Raw genomic sequence first — 17,056 nt, 5'->3', positions numbered from 1 at the left:
ACAAGGTGGCAGGCACTGCCCGGTGCCTGCCACGTTGTGCAGGGAAATGCACAACATGGCCATTTAACATTGCGGCGGGTGCTGCAGCCAGCAACACCCGCCGCAATGTTAAATTGCCAGATGCGACCGCCGCGATGGCATAGTAATTAGGGGTGCGGGACTGCCGCATTATAGGCGGGCGGTCCTGATCCCGCTACAATGGCGGGCGGACTACAGTCCGCCCGCCATCGTAATCGGCCCCATAGATTCAAAATTAAGACATTAACAAATTCACCTAAGAAACATTTGTAAGGGGTTAAATATATATTTTTTTAATCCGAGACAATTTTTTTTGCCTTTCCTAAGTAAAGTGACGATTTCCAGATGGCCAAATCAATGACTTTTATGAACTGTCAGACTTTTAGTCAATTGTGATAAACTTATTGTTAGAAATGGGATCCCTGGCTGGCCAGGGCTTGCGCCAAAGTCAGTCAGAGACCACCACTCCCAAGTCAGGGCAAAGGAGTTACACGCCAAGATAACCCCTGCTCACCCTCTAGGTAACGTGGCGCGAGCAGCAAGGCTAAACTTGGAGGCGATGTGAGTTAAGTATTTGCGCACGCACCCCAGCAACAACCCCCAAGGCCCACCACAAAGGAAACTCCACACAAGGTTATATAAAAATAGCCTTTGTATTACACCAAAACACATTAGATAAAAACACACACTTTACAATGTGCCAACAGGCATGGGCAGAATTTACAGGGGATATGTACAAGACAGGGCCACCTGGACCACTGTCAGGAATCAGCACTTTTAGAAGTAACACTTTTAGAAATAGCACTTAGAACATAAAATCACAGTAACACAAATTAGCACATAAAGTACACAACCAGTAATCACTGGTAACCAGGACCTCACTAGCACCACCTGCACTAGGAGAAAAACAACCACCTATGTATCACAATACCTGTAGGGGTGTAAGCACATAACACATGATGCATAACATACATCCAGCGGTGTAAGAACATGGCACATGACGCATTAAAACACATTCAGAGGTGCAGGGGAGGAAAACACATTAGCGCAAAAATCACACTAGCCACCACCTGTGGCAGTCCCTAGGCCAACTGGCCTCTCTAGGGCTAGGACGCCCTGTGTCCCAGTGTCAGGGGCCTAAACGTGGCAGCTGCCCACAAAGTGCTGGGCAGCTGTGAAACAATGATGGGGCCACAGGCGGGAGCCTCGCAGGCTCTGAAGAAATAAATTGTCCCCCTGAGCCTCTCTGGGCTCTTCAACAACTGTGGGGCCCCCTCTGAGGCTCTCAGGGCTTTAAATACAAAGGTGTGGCTGCCACTGAGCCTCTCGGGGCTCGCAAACACATCGGGCACCTTGAGCCTCTCTCAGGGCTCTACCACAAATAGAAAGGCACTCAAGAGCCTCGGGGCTCTAAAACAATGTGCCCCTTCGTTGGAGCCCCCCTCCTGGGGACTCGAAGCAACTATGGCCCCCCCAGAGCCTCTCAGGGCTCTGAAGCAAGAATGCCCCCATGAGCCTCTGGGGCTCGTAAACAACGTGCTGCCCCCGGAGCCCCTCTGGACTCGAGCGAAAGGGAGGGGCAAGGTGGGAGCGGCCCGCTGCCTTCGGGGCCGCTCTACTGATGAGGAGGCAGGAGGGGCGGACACCGGCAATGTGCCCCGACGCCCTCCTCTTCTGACAATGCACCCCCGGAGGCCGGGCTACTGAGAGGGGAGGGGGCGGACACCGGCAATGTGTCCCGACGCCCCCTCTCCTCTTTGAAAGCACCGGCACTCACCGGGTTCTGGCGGGGATCGTCTCTGGTGCTCCGGCTGCTCCTCAGTTGCCGCGGGCGGGGCTACCCTCGTCCGGGGCCTCACCGGCGGCCGCGCCTCTGCTCCTTTACTCCGGGGCTCTCCCTACACATGGGAGCCCCGGCAGGCAGCTTCCGGCTTCCCCTCTCTCCAGTCAAGTCCCGGGCCGGCAGCCAATCAGAGCGCGGCCCGGGGAACGATGTCACGGGGTGTCCCGTTAGCTTCCTGGTGTCCCGCTCGTCCCGCCCCCGGCCTGCCTGACTTCCGGCCGGGCGGCGGCAGCGATTCTGGCAAAGAAAAAATGCGGCAAGGAGCGGGGCAATGCCGGGTGGGCACCGGCTGAACAAATAAAGCGCTTCCAGCGCTAGTTGAGAAAAATAAAGCGCTCCCAGGCGCACACCATGCCAGTCTATTACAGAGGAGACAAATCAGTCGCTGCCGGCCCCGTGCAACTAAACTACATGCGCGCCGGCCTCGTTTTGGAAACAAATGTTCAAAACACATGACATTGCAATGAAAACTTCGATATAGCGGTCTATCGTGCATACGCCATCTACTGGTGGAGTGTTTTGTTCACTGCTTTAAGATTATTGGTCCTGAGGAGAACTCCGCATTGGGGAGTTCGAAACGCGTCGACCTGTTATTGGTCTCTTCTGTCAAAATTTGAAAAGTTACCTTAAATAGGGTGCATTAAAAGGATTAATTCCTATGAATCATATTAAGTTTCAACCATAGGATGTGCAATTGCATATATGTACATAGGAACCAAAAAAAAATATATTTCGTTTGACATTAGACCCTGAGGATTAGCGCCGTTGTTTTGTATGACTGTGTATGGATGAATGTTTTGGCCAGTGTGAAAGGTGGATGTATTGTAAATTCTGTAATTGTTTTGTATATGATGAATTATTTGTAAATACTCTATTGTAATTTTCTTTGCTCTAATTGTATATACACTATAATTAAGTTGGTGATTCAAGAAAATAAAGTCTTCCACTAGTGTTAAAATAAATAAATAAACTAGTGACGTAAACCAAAAAAATGGACCTTTATGCTTTTTTTCATATAGGTCATTTCTAAAAATAGTGAAGTAGTATCCGGTATTGGCAGTTGTTTTGTTGTTTAGTAAGCTTGGGCTCAGCCTTACTGGTTCGGAGTCACGACCCTGTGTCGTTGTTTCAGGGATGAGAGAGAAGCGCTTCCAGCGCTAAAAGGCAAATACAGCGCTATAAGCAAAATAAAGCGCTCTTAAGCGCTAAAAGGCAATCAAAAGCGCTCCCAAGCGCTAGGGGCCAACAAGCCCAGCAAAAGTTCTCCTGGAAAAAGCAGCAAGATGGGGGGGGGTCAAGGCTGGGCCCAGAGCCAGCTCACTGGGTCTCCAGGCAGGGAGACAATCCAAGTGGCGGTCCTCTGGCCCAGCAGCAGCCCCCTCAGGCAGGATCCTGGAAGAGAACAACCTCTGTGGGGACACAGCCACATTTTTATACATCACATTCCTTTGTCTTTGTGCAGGGTGGGGGAGAAACCAGTCGCAGCTGTTTGGTGAGCACTCTTGATGTGCTCAATCACCCTTTTCATTCACTGGCAGGGCTAGGGTCATCAGTCGCACCACAGGGGGCGGAGCCAGCATTGTCTGGGGAAAACCCAGCCTCATTTAGGACACAGGTACACTCCTCCCCAGCCATCAGCATGCTAATCTCCCACTCACCACCGGGCAGACCCATCCAGCCTTCCTGGAGCCAGGCTCACCAGCCAGCTCCAGCCAATCACACGCCAGGCAAATTTACACTAATATGCCAACTCCTAGAAGTGGCATTTGTACACAAGACACAATCATGCCACATACATCATTGCGAAGCATTCACTCTCACGAGTTCGCACATACCAAATTCGAGCATGCACACCTCACGCATCAGGAACTACCAGGGACACAGACATTCCCCATGCATTCCTATGGGAGGACAGGCCAACCTCACTACACGCACTCAGAGTGCGCACGCACTTTCCACTGGGACACAGTGAAAGTGCGCAGAAACCAAAAATCACCATCACCAATTCACCATTTAAAGCAAAAAGTTTTAGGGGTGAACCTGCCAGAAGGGCCAAGTCCAACACAACCCCCTTCCAGCCAAAACGCAGGGGAGACCAATCACCACCGTGATGGACTTCCCTGCTTGGGGCGATAGAACACGGACGCGGGCCCGCAACTGCAGGGACACCCTCCTGTTCTACGCCACGGTGAACCCATGGGATTCATTCTAAAACCACTGTCTGGACCAACTGGGCTACCCCACTGGTACTCCCAAGCTGTCTGCGGCCAGGACCAGGCCCTGGGCCACCCAGGTGCCACCGGTCCTTGCCTATTTGCAGAGCAGGGGGTAGTAACCCCTGGCACATAGGAGCCATTCTTCACTCTTCCTGTCTGCAAGACAGGACTAGACTGCCACTGGTTCTCCAGCCTAGGGCCTACACCCTCAGGCGGACCAGGAGTCTCGGTGAAGGCTCTCCTCCCCCTACCTCTTCTTCTAGGGTTCCTCCACCTCCGACGAGGGGTACACCTAGAACCCCATTCCAACCCAGGGCTTATCCACTCAGGTTGCACCGGAGTCAGAGGTGGGCTCTCCCACCCTCTGCACCCCCTTCCAGAGGTCTGCCCTCTCCCAACTGGAGAAGTTCCTCTGGAAGAAGAACCGGTCAGGACACTGGTTACAGTTGTCCTACCCTTCAGGTCAGGCTGATCCTGAACCTGGCCTCCCAACCTCTGGTCTAAAACCTTTGGTGGAACAATTGCCTGGCACTCCAGGACTTCTGGGGATTCACACACCATCCCCCTGAGGCTAACAAATGACACATCTGTTGTGTGACTGTCTGTTTGGCGCAGATCTCCCATCCCCTGTCCACCTGACAGTGCGCGAAGATCCCCCAGACCAGAAGTGGCACCACCCGGGTCCCCCCCAAGAAGATCTAGCCCAACTGGCTAGTCCCTGGTCCACTGGTGCATCCACTGGGAAACTCATCCCCCAATCACTCCTCACGCTGGACTCCTGTACCCTCCCTACCGGAGCGGTACTGCCAGACTCTAGAACCACAGGAGCTCTGGTTACAGACGCTCCAGGTCCTCTACTCACTAGGAGATCCTCCTCAACTGGACTAACAGGACAGCCTAGGTCCCCAACCTGGTGTTCCCTACAGAAACCATCCAAGTCCTGAGGCAGGGCTTCAGGCGTCTGGGGACCCTCGGTCTCCCCCTCACTCCTGCTCCACTGAGCCAGGCAGTGAGCCCCTACACCCTCCTCGCTATCCTGGGACCTAGCTGGGCTACACTGAGCCTCTTCCACCATGCTGGGCTGGAAGATACCTGAACCACTACTTTTGGAGTCACTCACCAATGACTCTAGAGAACCTCTTGCGCTCTCCCAGCGGTCCGCTTCCTCTGCAAGCTCATATGCTTCAGACAATCCACACCCCAACAGGTGTTGGCGCAACCCTGGTGAACAACAACTGAGCACCTGCTCTTTGAGAATCATTCCAAACAATTCATCAAAATCATCGTCCGTGCGAACCTGCACCCAAGCCCACAGTGCTCCACAACATTCCTCCTCAAACTCCTCCCAAGACTGGTGAGACAGTTTCTTACTGTCCCTGAACTTCACCATTAACTCCTCCCCTGGGGAAACAGGTACCATACTCTGGGAACTGGGAGTGGGACTGCTCGCACTGGGCTCTATATAGCTGCCACCACTGGACTCAACCCACCCTGGGGAGTCCAGAAAATAAAAACTGCGCGCAGGGGATAGTCTACCCTCCAGAGCTACCTTGCCTCTGGTGGAAGCCCTCTCAGCCTCCTATATCCTTTCTTGCGCTAAGACCCTCTCAGTCTCTAGCTGTTGCTTTCTAACACCCAGCTGTGCCATAGCCTGGGCATGCTCTAACCTGAGCTTTTCTAAAGCCAGCTGGTGCTCCCTTTCCAGGGCTCGACAAATCCACTCGCCCGCTCGCATTTGCGAGGGAGAATGGATGAGGACGAGCTATTTTTAGGTCCTACTCGCCCTTTCTGGTGAGTAGGAAATCAAACTAACTTTTGTCCTCTGTCTTTAAAAACAGAGCAAAAGTGACAAGATTTAAAGGCATTTTTATTGCTCACAAAGGAAATGAGCAATAAACATGCCTTTAAATCTTGTTATCTTGTCACTTTTGCTCCTTTTTCAGAGACGAAGGTCAAGTGGGTTGGAGTCAGGTCGAGGGGATTTTCCATGGTACTAGACATGCAGGACTAGTACCATTTTTCGGATTTGTCGAGCCCTGCTTTCTCTCCTCCTATCTTCCAGCTCCTCTGGGGACAGGAAAAGGGATGAGGCGCTGCCTCCTACGCTGGACCCAGCAAGGGACTCCCTATCTATGGGGTCCTCACTATCTGCTGGCGTCCCTGTGCTGCCATCTTCTCCCTCCTCTTCTGAATCCTCAGGGCTCCCCAAAGACCCACCACCCTCATGGCGTGAGGCCCGGGCCCTTTCCTCACTGCGCTCAAGATCCCACTGACCCTTTTGCCATAGGATCAGGCTGCTCCTAAGTTCGGACTGAGTGTCTGACTCATCCACCCCTATGTCTCTCTCTTCACAGAACCTTACCAACTTTCCCATACTGTATCTAAACAGATCACAGACATCAAAAGCAGGCTCCATTCTGGCGGACGTTCTAGAGAAAAGATTACACAGGGAACCTAGGGGTCTGAGCTAAGACAGGAGTACACAATTCACAAGGTATTCAGCAAGCTCTCTATTCCAGAGAACTCACACTCACTTGTCTAGTGCCACACACCATTCATCCACACACAACCCTCCCCTCGGACTGGTAAGGCAGTTTCTACCACCCCTGATTCCTCAACCTGACCACACGTGACACAGGTACCGACTCTGGGCGCAGGGCGGGGGAACAAATGTACTTGACACAATTACACAATGATACCTTCAGGAGAAGAAAATAATGGAACTTCAAAAAAAACAATCCCCTAAAATCTGGTCATCTAAAATGCAGAGTTTTGTAGTGTGGCCAGTTGCCACTGTGGTACAACGCAAACACAAATCCTTATCCTCTCGCTGCTGCCAATGTTAGAAATGGGATCCCTGGCTGGCCAGGGCTTGCGCCAAAGTCAGTCAGAGACCACCACTCCCAAGTCAGGGCAAGGGAGTTACACGCCAAGATAACCCCTGCTCACCCTCTAGGTAACGTGGCGCGAGCAGCAAGGCTAAACTTGGAGGCGATGTGAGTTAAGTATTTGCGCACGCACCCCAGCAACAACCCCCAAGGCCCACCACAAAGGAAACTCCACACAAGGTTATATAAAAATAGCCTTTGTATTACACCAAAACACATTAGATAAAAACACACACTTTACAATGTGCCAACAGGCACGGGCAGAATTTACAGGGGATATGTACAAGCCAGGGCCACCTGGACCACTGTCCGGAATCAGCACTTTTAGAAGTAACACTTTTAGAAATAGCACTTAGAACATAAAATCACAGTAACACAAATTAGCACATAAAGTACACAACCAGTAGTCACTGGTAACCAGGACCTCACTAGCACCACCTGCACTAGGAGAAAAACAACCACCTATGTATCACAATACCTGTAGGGGTGTAAGCACATAACACATGATGCATAACATACATTCAGCGGTGTAAGAACATGGCACATGACGCATTAAAACACATTCAGAGGTGCAGGGGAGGAAAACACAATAGCGCAAAAATCACAATAGCCACCACCTGTGGCAGTCCCTAGGCCAACTGGCCTCTCTAGGGCTAGGACGCCCTGTGTCCCAGTGTCAGGGGCCTAAACGTGGCAGCTGCCCACAAAGTGCTGGGCAGCTGTGAAACAATGATGGGGCCACAGGCGGGAGCCTCGCAGGCTCTGAAGAAATAAATTGTCCCCCTGAGCCTCTCTGGGCTCTTCAACAACTGTGGGGCCCCCTCTGAGCCTCTCAGGGCTCTAAATACAAAGGTGTGGCTGCCACTGAGCCTCTCGGGGCTCGCAAACACATCGGGCACCTTGAGCCTCTCTCAGGGCTCTACCACAAATAGAAAGGCACTCAAGAGCCTAGGGGCTCTAAAACAATGTGCCCCTTCATTGGAGCCCCCCTCCTGGGGACTCGAAGCAACTATGGCCCCCCCAGAGCCTCTCAGGGCTCTGAAGCAAGAATGCCCCCATGAGCCTCTGGGGCTCGTAAACAACGTGCTGCCCCCGGAGCCCCTCTGGACTCGAGCGAAAGGGAGGGGCAAGGTGGGAGCGGCCCGCTGCCTTCGGGGCCGCTCTACTGATGAGGAGGCAGGAGGGGCGGACACCGGCAATGTGCCCCGACGCCCTCCTCTTCTGACAATGCACCCCCGGAGGCCGGGCTACTGAGAGGGGAGGTGGCGGACACCGGCAATGTGTCCCGACACCCCCTCTCCTCTTTGAAAGCACCGGCACTCACCGGGTTCTGGCGGGGATCGTCTCTGGTGCTCCGGCTGCTCCTCAGTTGCCGCGGGCGGGGCTACCCTCGTCCGGGGCCTCACCGGCGGCCGCGCCTCTGCTCCTTTACTCCGGGGCTCTCCCTTCACATGGGAGCCCCGGCAGGCAGCTTCCGGCTTCCCCTCTCTCCAGTCAATCAGAGCGCGGCCCGGGGAACGATGTCACGGGGTGTCCCGTCAGCTTCCTGGTGTCCCGCTAGTCCCGCCCCCGGCCTGCCTGACTTCCGGCCGGGGGCGGCGATTCTGGCAAAGAAAAAAATGCGGCAAGGAGCGGGGCAATGCCGGGTGGGCACCGGCTGAACAAATAAAGCGATTCCAGCGCTAGTTGAGAAAAATAAAGCGCTCCCAGGCGCTAGGAATGAGTGAGAAGCGCTCCCAGCGCTAAAAGGCAAATACAGCGCTCCCCAAGCGCTATAAGCAAAATAAAGCGCTCTTAAGCGCTAAAAGGCAATCAAAAGCGCTCCCAAGCGCTAGGGGCCAACAAGCCCAGCAAAAGTCCTCCTGGAAAATGCAGCAAGATGGAGGGGGTCAAGGCTGGGCCCAGAGCCAGCTCACTGGGTCTCCAGGCATGGAGACAATCCAAGTGGCGGTCCTCTGGCCCAGCAGCAGCAGCAGCCCCCTCAGGCAGGATCCTGGAAGAGAACAACCTCTGTGGGGACACAGCCACATTTTTATACATCACATTCCTTTGTCTTTGTGCAGGGTGGGGGAGAAACCAGTCGCAGCTGGTTGGTGAGCACTCTTGATGTGCTCAATCACCCTTTTCATTCACTGTCAGGACTAGGGTCATCAGTCGCACCACAGGGGGCGGAGCCAGCATTGTCTGGGGAAAACCCAGCCTCATTCAGGACACAGGTACACTCCTCCCCAGCCATCAGCATGCTAATCTCCCACTCACCACCGGGCAGACCCATCCAGCCTTCCTGGAGCCAGGCTCACCAGCCAGCTCCAACCAATCACACGCCAGGCATATTTTACACTAATATGCCAACTCCTAGAAGTGGCATTTGTACACAAGACACAATCATGCCACATACATCATTGCGAAGCATTCACTCTCACGAGTTCGCACATACCAAATTCGAGCATGCACACCTCACGCATCAGGAACTACCAGGGACACAGACATTCCCCATGCATTCCTATGGGAGGGCAGGCCAACCTCATTCCACACACTCAGAGTGCGCACGCACTTTCCACTGGGACACAGTGAAAGTGCGCAGAAACCAAAAATCACCATCACCAATTCACCATTTAAAGCAAAAAGTTTTAGGGGTGAACCTGCCAGAAGGGCGAAGTCCAACACTTATTTAGAGGGTGGTCGATGTAGTCATACAGTGAACTATATTGGTTACTATTAGGTACTAATCAAGTAAGTTTGGGCTTGAATATGGATTTAAGAATGGATTTAATAGAAAACCTAGGGCTGATGTCAGCTAGCTCTTAAATAACCTATTTGGTTTGTTTAAAGAAAGTTGATATTTTCCCCCAAATTCTCCAGTAAATGGGAAACAGAGGAAAATGTTATTATAACATCAGATATGTAGACAAAACTAATAAGATGTATTTTACTATTTTAAGAGTGGCCAATTACTGCAGAGTGTAATTTATCATACACCAATGTTTCTGAATGATACTAACTCTGAATACCCAGGAAATTGTTTCAAGTGTGATTCTGGGAAAAGGAGAAATTTGTCCCATATTATTTTTTGTTGTCCTGGATAAGGTTATTTTTTTAAATGCCGTTTTCGAACATTGTGAAAACATATTGAAAACGAAATTATTAAATAACGCTACCCCTATGGTTTTACTCCATTGGACTCAGCACCTAACATTTACTAATTAATACGTTTCCATGCTCATTGCCCAATCATTAATATTGCAAAACTGGAAGACTAAATTAATCTCTACCTTTTCGTAATGGTTGGCCAAAATGCCATGAACAATTATATGCAATTTGAATGAGCTACACATTTTTTAGGTGGTGGAAGAATTTTGTTTAAACTATTGTATTAAAAAGTTGATTATGGTGAAATTTAATATATCTTTTATTTTTTCAATGTTCTATGAATTGTGATTTATGAACATCCTATGATAATATTTTTTCACTCCAAAGCTCTAACAATGTGCCTTGGTTGGTAACTTAAAGAAGTATGCTGTAAAAATGGTAAAAGGCTTTGTCACCTTTCCAGTTTGCAATTGATTGCACTAAGCTAATTCTATGCTTATGATTAAAAACTCTGCAAGTAAAACAGACATTTGAGGGAGCAGATTTGGAGTGTCGGTGGTGTTGTAGAGTGTTCCATATAAAAGATCTGCTCTCCACCTATAATAATAATAATAATAATAATAATAATAAAAACGTGGAAACTATAGAGGGCTCCTGCTTTTTGTTTCTTTATTCTTTCTATGTCCAATTAATTTTATATTTATGAAGAACATATGATATTTCTTATGTATGTCAGTGTATTTATTTGTGTATTGATACATCTTTGAATGTAATTGGTAGATTTTACTATAGCTGCCTGGAAGTGAAAAAATAGAAAAGAACGATCTTGGATTTCTTTTCTTAAGAGAGCCAAGCAATCATCCCCTTTGGCATAGCTTGAAACACCAAAAACTGTTCTGGGACTGACACTAGCAAAGACCTACAGAAATAATTTTCAATGGCCTTAATCCCTTGAGACATAGTGCTTCTGAAAACTGGTTAAGGCTCTTCTCTGGCCAATTAGGCATTACGTGTGTGCAAATGTCAGCGATAAAGCCCGACCTAGCCTTTTAACAAGGAGACCTGGATAGATGGCAAGAACTCTCCAGACGTTGCCATTGCCCTACCAATCAGCTACAAATGATTGAGACAGGACAGAATGGGCCGGAAGTGAGGTGGTATAGCCCTGCTTTTTAAGGACTGCTTCACATGCCTCCCTGAAACAGTGGTTTAGCTGTGGAAGCACGAGATCTTAGCATTCCAAATATTAACCGGTGCCCATAAAAAACTCGGGGGGGGCAATTAGCCATAACCCCCTGGTTATAAACCGGATTTCAACGCTCAACTTCTTACTCAGCTGTTTCCCTCATCCTCAAAACACAAGAACTATGTATTAATAGGAGACTTTTATGTTCACTTTGAAGATGCTGTGCCCGTGTCCCTGACCCACGCTGCTGTTCGCGTGTTCGAGGCCCTCCTCCACCCGCCTACGCCTCATCCCTGGTGTCTAGTGGGCTGCTGGTAAGCGTTCCTAGACTCGTGTATTTGTGCCTTGTTTTATTGTGCCTTTCTTTTACTGTGCTGCTACTGCGATCGTTTTACATTTAGTGCCTTTTTTGTGCCATTTTCGCCCCTTGGGCGCTCCCCTTGCCGGCTCTCAGCCTTCCCACCGCTGCGTCCCTGCCCCCCTAGCGCCCCCATTCGCTTCCCCTCCCGCCTCCCAGCTGCTCCTCCCTCCCTCCTCCCTTCTTAATGGGCAGCGGATGCGCACCGCTGGCGCACCGGAGGCGCGCCAGAGGCAAGTCCGTCTGCGCCCGTCCGCGCCTGGACCGCGCCCAGTGCCAGAACCCCTGGACCCCGAAGCCGCCACAACACCAGACTGCACTACGACTCCAGCACCCTCCACGCACTCAACCCCGGACAAGATCACTCCTACTACCGGGCCACCCCGAAGCGCACCCAAGGGCCCTTCACCAGCTGGAACTGCAGCTTCACCAGCACCCGGCCCGCCAAACCATCAGCAAGAGAACCCAACCACCTCTGATGCATTCTCCTCAACACCCGCTCTGCTCGCAAGCACGTCATTGAACTCTGGGACCTCCTAGACTCAACCACCCCCGACGTCGCCTTCCTGACTGAGACCTGGCTGAACACCACCTCGGCACCAGATATCGCCATAGCCATCCCAGAAGGCTACAAGATCTCCCGCAGAGACCGCACCAACGGAGTAGAAGGGGAATCGCCATCATCCACAAGGACACCCTCAGAGTCTCGAACAACACCGACGACACCCTCACGAACGTCGAGCACATGCACTTCCAGATCCACACCGACCCCAACACCACCCTCAGAGGAACACTCGTCTACAGACCACCCGGACCCCGACCACAGTTCAGCGACTCCATCGCCGACCTCATCAGCACGTATGCCCTCGCCTCCACGGACTACATCCTCCTCGGGGACCTGAACTTCCACCTCGAGAACAACAACGACGCCAACTCCACCGCCCTGATCGCCAACCTCGCACTCAAACAACTCATGACGACATCCACCCACGCCGCTGGACACACACTGGACCCTATCTTCTCCGCAAGTCCCCACTTCTCCTTCAACCACACCACCGAACCCCACTGGACAGACCACAGATGCGTCCACTTCACCTTCAGGAAACCCACCACACACCACCGCACCCAACAGATGCCACGCCGCTGCTGGGGCAAGGTCACCGTGGATCAACTGACCACCACCCTCTCCCTGGGACCACCCGCCGACCCCGACACCGCCATCAACCTCAAACAGTGGATCAACGACTGTGCCGACACCCTCGCCCCACTCAAGACCTCCGCCACCAATCACACCAAAAGAAAGCCGCCTGGTTCACCGAAGACCTCCGGACCTCCAAGCGCACCTGTCGGAAGCTGGAGAAGAGCTGGCTCCGCGACCGAACACCAGACAGCTACACAGCCCACAAGAACGCCACCCGCAGACACCACCAACTCATCAGGACCGCCAAGAGGACCGTCTAGACAGCAACGCACACAACAGCAAAGAGCTCTTCAACATCATGAAAGAACTCTCCAACCCCAGGTCCAACACCAACGACATTCCACCATCACAAGACCTGTGCAACTCACTGGCCACCTTCTTTCACCGCAAGGTCACCGACATCCACGACAGCTTCGACACCGCCATCCTCACATCCACCGCCGAGACCCCCCCCCTGCGACTGCCACCCGCACCAGTCGCCTGACCACTTGGTCCAACGTAGGCAACGAAGACACCATCAAGACCATGAACTCCATCCACTCCGGATCCCCATCTGACCCATGCCCTCACCAAGTTTTCAACAAAGCCAGCACAGCCATCGCACCCCATCTCTGAAAAACAATCAACATCTCCTTCGAGACAGCAACCTTCCCAGAGAGCTGGAAGCACGCCGAGATCAGCGCCCTACTGAAGAAACCCAAGGCGGACCCCAACGACCTCAAGAACTCCTGGCCCATCTCCCTGCTCCCTTTCCCGGCGAAGGTCAGGGAGAAGATCGTCAACAGACAGCTAACCCGCTACCTCCAAGACAACAACATCCTTGACCCATCCCAGTCCGGCTTCCACAGCAACCACAGCACCGAGACCGCCCTCATCGCCGACGACATCAGGATCCTCATGGAGAAAGGAGAAACAGCCGCCCTCATCCTTCTGGGCCTATCAGCAGCCTTTGACACGGTCTGCCACTGCACCCTAAGTGCATCCATGACGCCGGAATCACAGAGAAGACCACATCCTTCCTCTCCGGCAGAACCCAGAGCGTCTGCCTCCCACCCTTTCGCTCCAAGACCACCGAGATCATCTGCGACGTTCCACAGGGATCATCCTTCAGCCCGACGCTGTTCAATATCTACATGGCACCACTCGCCCACGTCGCACGACTACATAGCCTCAACATCATCTCCTACGCCGACGACACCCAGCTGATCATGTCCCTCACCGAAGACCCCCACACCGCCAAAGCCAACCTACAAAGAGGAATGAAGGCCGTCGCCGAATGGATGAAGGACAGCAGGCTGAAGCTGAATTCTGACAAGACGGAGGTCCTCATCCTCGGCCCCACCCCCTCAGCCTGGGACGACTCCTGGTTGCCAACATCGCTAGGAACAGCCCCAGAACCCACCGACCACGCACGCAACCTGGGGGTCATCCTCGACTCCGCCCTCTCCATGACCAAGCAGGTCAACGGAGTCTCCGCTTCCTGCTTCAACACCCTCCGAATGCTCTGCAGTATCTTCAAATGGATCCCCTCCGACACGAGAAAAACAGTCACCCAGGCCCTCGTCACCAGCAGACTGGACTACGGGAACGCCCTTCACGCAGGAACAACAACCAAGCTCCTGAGACGGCTGCAACGCATCCAGAACGCCTCGGCACGACTGATCCTCGACGTCCCCCGACGCAGCCACATCACACCACACCTGAGAGGCCTGCATTGGCTCCCCGTCAACAACAGGATCACCTTCAAGCTCCTCATCCACGCACACAAGGCCCTACACAACGCCGGACCAGCATACCTCAACGACCGACTCAGCTTCTACACCCCCACCCGCAGCCTCCGCTCTACCAACCTCGCCCTCGCCACAGTCCCACGCATCCGGAAAACCACAGCCGGCGGCAGATCCTTCTCCTACCTCGCCAAGACCTGGAACACTCTCCCTACCAGCCTACGACAGACCCAGGACCTGCTGGCCTTCAGAAGACTTCTCAAGACCTGGCTTTTCGATCAGTAGCAGCCCCCCTCCTCCTACCCCCCCCCAAGGCCTTGAGACCCTCACGGGTATGTAGCGCGCTTTACAAATGAATGATTGATTGATTGACAGATTTTGCAAATAAAACAGTGGGTTAGGGAACCTACACATATTGCCCGGCACACCTGGACCTTTTGTTTTCCAATATAGAATACACCAACACACTAGAAGTAAGGTCTCTATCGTGGACAGACCACTTCCTTTACCCTTAGCCTACCAGTAAAATTTATCTGCTCTCAAACACCATCAGCAGCGGTAAAAAGAGCCTGGAGGCTAGTATCCCCTGACACATTTGAGCACCATTTCCCTCTAAATGACCCAAATGCACTGATGTCACAGCTTGTACAAATGAGCACAGAAAGCTTCCAAGAAGAAATCTCCAATACGCTGGACCAATGTGCCCCTAGACTAGGGAACAAATCCCAAGGAAGAACAACATCTGAAAAATGGTACTCAATCGATCTTAAAATACTGAAGAGGAAGTGCAAAGAACTAGGCACAAGTGGAGACTATCCAAACAAGACATGGATAGATTGTCATATGAAGCGGAAATGAGAATCTACAATAATGCTATTAAAAACGCCAAAAAAGACCTGCTTTGCAAAGCGTGTAAACGACAATAGCAATTCACCTAAAGAGCTGTACAAAATAGTTAAAGCGCTATGTAGTCCATCTAGCTTGTCCCAAGTCTTGTCCCCCTCAATAGAGGGCTGTGAGGCAATCAGAAAATGTTTTGCTTATAAAATCTCTGTGATTTATTCTTCATACAGAAATGAGCACCCACCAGATGATACAGACTGGGAAACCTTAGACCCTCACTCTGATGCCCAATCCTAGCTCAGTAACATCAACCCTTTTACAGAGGAGCAGGTTGCAAAAGCAATGGCTGAAGTTAAATCAGAGTCCCCACTAGATCCATGCCCTCACTTTAGCTTCTCCCAAATCATACCAACTACATGCCCTTACGTAACCCACATATTTAACCAATCCTTACACACTGCATCATTTCCAGAGATTTGGAAAAAAGCCACTGTAGTTCCCCTAATTAAAAAAAAGCAGGCACAGATGTTCAAAATCCGGCAAACTATCAACCAATATCTCAGCTTTCATACCTATCTAAAGTGATGGAGAAGTTGGTAAATAAACAACTAACCAACTACCTCGAGACCAATGAGCTCCTGGACTAACCCAAACTGGCTTTAGAGCCACCAATAGAACTGAAACCACCTGCCTGGCAGTACTAGATAACATTAGATCCTTGATCGACCAGGGTAAAGCCTACGCCCTGATCCTGCTGGATTTATCGGCAGCTTTCGACACTGTCTCACACGACCTCCTGTTGAAAACCCTTCATGGAAAGGGTATACATTCTAAAGTCCTTTGGTGGCGTTGCTCCTGTTTAAGCAACAGAACACAGACTATACAATTGGAACTTGTTCCTCTAACCCAAAACCCATTAAGTAAGGTGTCCCACAGGGAGCTTTATTGAATCCTACCCTCTTTAATGTCTACGTGTCTTCGCCAGCTAAGATCAGCAAAAAATGAGGAATCAGTATCTGCTCTTACGCAGACAACAGACAACTGGTGATTGCTCTTGATGGACACGAAGATACGAGGATCAGACTAACCAGCTGCCTCTCGAAAATGGCGGCCTGGATGTCTGACCACTGTCTGAAACTAAATGCAGACAAGTCAGAGATTCTAATCTTTGGAGGAGCACATGTAGTCTGGATCGAAACCTGGTGGCCCTCATCACTGGGTAAGGCACCCGCACTCAAAAAGGTTGCAAAAAACCTAGGCATTCTTTTTGACAATGCACTAATCATGCAGGACCATGTCCGTGCGCTTTGGGGGAAAAGCTTTGCAACACTAAAATTGCTAAAAAGAATCTTTCTATGGTTCCCTCTAGAGTGTAGGAAAACCATCATTCAAGCCTTGCTCATAAACAAATGTGTCTATGGGAATGCACTCTTTGTGGGCATGGCTGACTACCTCTTCACTCGACGGCAGATGGTCCAGAATGCAGCTTCCAAGTTGGTGTGCAACAAGAGCAAGTACAGCTCGGCATCAGAATGCATGAGGATGCTCCATTGGCTCCCTATGCGACAAAGGGCTACATTTAAACTGTTCGGTCATGCGCACAAACTCTTATACCATCTCAGCCCCAGAATTCTTCAAGATAGAGTTGAATTCTACGCACCCACACAGAACTTGAGGTCGAGACTC

General features: G+C 51.4%; 1 protein-coding gene across 1 annotated transcript in view; it reads left to right on the top strand.

Moving 5' to 3' along the window:
- LOC144799582 (cathepsin S-like) overlaps window positions 1–17,056 on the top strand; it is a 158,537-nt gene that overhangs the window by 102,181 nt on the left and 39,300 nt on the right. The gene's annotated exons all lie outside the window — the stretch shown is intronic.

The sequence above is a fragment of the Lissotriton helveticus genome, chromosome 12 (genome assembly GCF_964261635.1).
Source record: "Lissotriton helveticus chromosome 12, aLisHel1.1, whole genome shotgun sequence".
Taxonomy (NCBI): Eukaryota; Metazoa; Chordata; class Amphibia; order Caudata; family Salamandridae; genus Lissotriton; species Lissotriton helveticus.
The sequence above is the reverse complement of the archived record's forward strand: the minus strand, read 5'-3'. Positions and strand labels throughout refer to the sequence as shown.